This window comes from Maylandia zebra, linkage group LG14 (assembly GCF_041146795.1).
Source record: "Maylandia zebra isolate NMK-2024a linkage group LG14, Mzebra_GT3a, whole genome shotgun sequence".
NCBI lineage: Eukaryota > Metazoa > Chordata > Actinopteri > Cichliformes > Cichlidae > Maylandia > Maylandia zebra.
In genome coordinates, this window is record NC_135180.1 from 40,849,518 (window position 1) to 40,854,517 (window position 5,000).

Below are 5,000 nucleotides of genomic sequence, written 5' to 3' on the forward strand. Positions count from 1 at the left end.
AGTATACCACAGGTAAACATGTCGTATGTTTGAGAGAAAAAAAGACTTTTTTAAAAGTTGTTTTCATGATTTTATCCAGTGATCACATTTTTGACACTGTGTTCATGGATTTAGCTTTGAAAAAGCTCTGCAGGAATTCTGTATAGTGTAGTTGCCTCTGGCTGGGTTTTGCACAGAAGGTTGTTTGTATTTTATTTCCTTTTAACACAACAGGACAGCAGCAGAATGAGACAAAGACAACACAAACTGTGAAGCAGTATTTGGAAGAGGAGGATGGCAGGGATGTGTGCATGTGTGATAAAAGAAAGAACAACAGTAACAGAAGACCCTTATCCTCTAACATGCTGTAATTTAAAGATATACACATGTACATCCCGCTTACATCTACTATTAAAATTACACACACATACACAGGAGGCGGTCCTGAGATCTGCTATTGATTATAAGCTGTCATACAAACACATGTCTGTATGAGTAACTGCCAGTCAAAAGTTTGGACCCTCTCATTTAATGGTTCTTCTTTATTTTACTTTCCAGGAGGAATTACGAGCCCCGATCATCACGTCAGTGGAGAGAGTGGACAGCTTCCGGTACCTGGGTGTCCACATCACTCTGTCATGGTCCTGCAACATCAACACCCTGGTTAAGAACACTCAGAACACTTAGAGACTTCCATCATGTGGTTGACGGTGCTCAAGAACTTCCACTCCTGCACCATCAAGAGCGTCCTGACGGGAAACATCTGCACCTGGTTTGGGAACAGCACCAAGCAGGACAGATCTGCAAAGAGTGGTGAAGGCATCATTCGATCAGAGCTTTCCGACCTGCTGTCCAGGTGTAGGACTCATTCACCGCACACACTGTTTATCTGCACACCTCTTATCATTTCTCTCTTAAATTGTTATTTGCACATTTTTTTTACTGTAAATTTCCAAGTTAAAATCTGTCAGTTCTGTCATGATCTGTAAATTCTTTAATGGTCTGCCATTGCACAGCAACAAGCATTTCAACACGTCATACTGTGTATGGTTGTGTGTGATAGCTTTATGCTACAAACCTATTCACTGGAACGTTAAGGACAATTTAATTACACAGCAAAGCAAGACACGAGTAGGCAAAGTTCTTCATGTTTCTCGTGCACGGGAGAGAACTGGACAAACGCCGTTCCTTCGCTTGACCCCAGTTGCTCTCATCTGCTCCCCCGTAACACTGCTCTTTTATTGAGGCTACATGAATATGCATAGGTGCATTAACATGCGACGTCTACATACACACAAAGAGTACCTTGCCTGTGCGTTGTGTGTGTGTGTGTGTGTGGGGGGGGGGGGGGGGGGGGGTCAGAGCGTGACCCCATAAACGACTTCCCTAACCCTGCTGGTTTGGAAGTCCAACAGTTCATCTAAACAAAAGGCTCTTAGCCTAAAACAGATATAGGCACGTTTCTCCTACCATAAAACAATAAGAGCAGGTACGCCCTCTCCCATGCTCCCAGAATAAGGGTGTGAATGCCAGAACACTCTGGAATGCACACCAAGCCTTTGCAGACTGCTAAAGATCACACATCCTATCACTACACAATCGATCATACACCTCTAAGCATATATGGTTAAATATTTCTAAGCATAAATGACAATAAACAATATAAATCTGACAGTGTGTGTGACAAACAATATTTGAATTTGATTATAGATACTAACTGAAGACATCAAATATTTGGAATTATGTAGCAAAGAGAAAATTGATAAATAACTAAATATGTTTTATACAGTGGATGCAAAAGCATTCGGCCCCCTTGAACTTTCCCACATTTTGTCACATTACAGCCACAAACATGAATCAATGTTATTGGACTTTCAGGTGAAAGACCAACACAAAGTGGTGCACACGTGAGAAGTGGAACGAAAATCCTACATGATTCCAAACATGTTTTACAAATAAATAACTGCAAAGTGGGGTATGTGTAATTATTCAGCCCCTTTGGTCTGAGTGCAGTCAGTTGCACATAGACATTGCCTGATGAGTGCTTATGACTAAACAGAGTGCATCTGTGTGTGATCTAATGTCAGTACAAATACAGATGCTCTGTGACGGCCTCAGAGGTTGTCTAAGAGAACATTGGGAGCAACAACACCATGAAGTCCTGCTTTTGCAAGCCACTGTATTTTAGATTCCTGACAGTAGCCGCCCTTTGCCTTGTTGACAGCGCTGCAAACCCTCGGCCTTCTGTCATTGAGCTTCATGATGTGGCCACCTGAAATCTCACAGGTGAGCCTGTCAGGGTGCAGTTGTGGAGTTTCTTGCCTTCTTAATGGGGTTGGGACCATCAGTTGTGTTGTGCAGCGGTCAGGTTGGTGCACAGCTCACAGCTCTGTTTGACAACTGATAGAGTTCATATTATGGCGAGAACCAATCAGCTAAGTAAAGAGAAACAACAGCCCATCATTACTGTAAGGACTGAAGGTCAGTCAGTCTGCAACACTGCTAAAGCTTTGGCCCCAAGTGCAGTCGCAAAAACATCAAGACTACGATGAAACTGTCTGACATGAGGACGCCCCAGGAAAGGAAGACCAAGAGTCCGTCTGCTGCTGAGGATACATTCATCTGAGTCACCAGCCTCAGATCAGAGCCCAGATAGATGCCACACAGCTCCAGTAGCAGACACATCTGTACATGTTCAGAGGAGACTGTGTGAATCAGGCCTTTATGGTCAAATAGCTGCTGAGAAACACGACTGAGGAAAAGCAACAAGAAGAGATTTGTTTGGGCCAAGAAACACGAGGAATTAGACCATCTGTGCTTTGGTCTGAGTCCACAGCTGAGATCTTTGGTTCCACCTGTTGTGTCTTTGTGCGATGGTGAACGATGGTCTCTACATGCACTGTGAAGCCTGGAGCAGGAGGTGTGATGGTGTGGGGGGGCTTTGCTGCTGACACTGTTGGGGATTTATTCAAAATGGAAGGCAGACTGAAGCAGCATGGCTACCACAGCATCCTGCAGCCACATCCCATCATTTATTCTTCAGCAGGACAATGGCCCCGAACACACCTCCAGGCTGTGTGAGGGCTCTGTGACCAAGAAGGAGAGATGGAGTGCTACACCTGATGGTCTGGCCTCCAGTCACCTGACCTAAACCCAGTGGAGATGGTTTGGGATGAGATGGAGGAACAACAAGAGCTCAGCATCTCTGAACTCCTTCAAGACTGTTGGAAACCTTTTCAGGTGACGACCTCGTGAAGCTCATGGAGAAACTGCAGAGAGTCAGCAAAGCAGCAATCAAAGCAAAGAATCTAAAAAATAAAACATGTTTGGAGTTATTTCACTTTTTTCTACATAATTCCATCTGTGTTCGGTCAAATTTGTGATGGCTTCAGTGAGAATCTACAATGTAAACAGTCATGAAAATAAAGAAAAACCATTAAATCAGAAGCTTTGTCCAAACCCTTGACTGGGCGGTTTATCCTTCAAGCTCGGGTCCTCTACCAGAGGCCTGGGAGCTTGAGGGTCCTGCAGTATCTTAGCTGTTCCCAGGACTGCGCTCTTCTGGACAGAGATCTCCGATGTTGTTCCCGGGATCTGCTGGAGCCACTCGCCTAGTTTAGGAGTCACTGCACCGAGTGCTCCGACTGGGACCACTGTTACCTTCACCCTCCACATTTTCTCGCGCTCTTCTCTGTGTTAGGGTACCTGGGTCGTTGACCCAGTGGTTTCAGTTTTGTACCTTTTTATTTGTGTTCTTATCTTAGTTTATTTTTGTGAAGGTTTTGGTTTCTGTTTTGCATTTCTATTTTTCCCCAGTTCTTCTTGGTGTGTGATTATGTGGTTCTTAGGTTTTGGTTTCCTTACTCCCTCTATTCTGTGTCCAGTCAGGGTCTGTCTGCCCTGGTCCCACGTCTCTGTTCCCTCTGTTGCAGTGTCTGCTTGTGAGTCTGTGTCTGTGAGTTCAGTCTGTTTCCTGTTTTACTTTGAAAGTCTGTGTCTGTTGTTAATGTGTCTGGTTGTGCTTCCCTTGTCTCGTTAGCCCTGATTTGCCCCAGCAGTGTTTCCTTCCTGTTTCCTATCCCTGATTGCTCCCTCTGTGGTCGTGTCCAAATTCATGGGCTGCATCCTCCTGAGGACCCAGCCTTCGCGGTCTACGTGGGCCGGGTCCTCAGAAGGTCGGGTAGGCCGGAAGTAAACGGCCGTGAAATTGGACGGTCTCGCCTTCTGATCAGCGTCGCCACTGTCTCTGTGGAGTTTAATAAACTCGGCCGTCTGCTTCTTGCTATCTAAAATATAACAGGACACTGGCGTAAATTCTCGACTGTCTCATACTTCTGTTTAATCAGTTTTCTGTTTGACGTTTAGTCAGCTGTGTGAAAACCACCCGGGGGATTAATAAAGTTTTATTTTATCTAATCTAATAACTTTAATCTCAGCCAAACCGATTTACTCACGAACAAACAAAACACTGAAAAAAGCCCAACAATAACATTTTTAGGTTGTCTAAGTGACTTATATATTACGTTTAACCTGAGTAGCAAAAGTCTACGGTGATCTGAAAATGATGTGCCGGGAGTTGTGCCGTTCTCAGCGGCTTCAGTAACCCTCGAGCTCCCGGCTAGCTGTCGAGCTGGTGGGTAGCAGACGTCTCTGAAAACGTCGAAGCACTTTAGCAAAGATGCGATATCTTGATAAACCGAGCAGATATTTGATGTTTACACAGCTACTTTCTCACCTGAAAATATGTTAAAAGTTTATTTTGTGACCCAGAAAGATTAGTATGAGTAATTTTAAAACTTAGTAGCGGCCGCCATTGTTGGAAACTGGAGTTTGGCTGGGCCGCGCTATGAATTCTGGGATATGGTGGGCCACGAAGGACACACCCGACCCATCCTTCAAATTCGGGGAAAAGGAGGACGCATTTGTCGGCTGCATTCAGAGGAGTCTACGAATTTGGACAGCCTTCGGCGCGTCGCTGTGACGTAATCGGTCTACAAATGCGGCCTCAGGAGGAAGCAGCC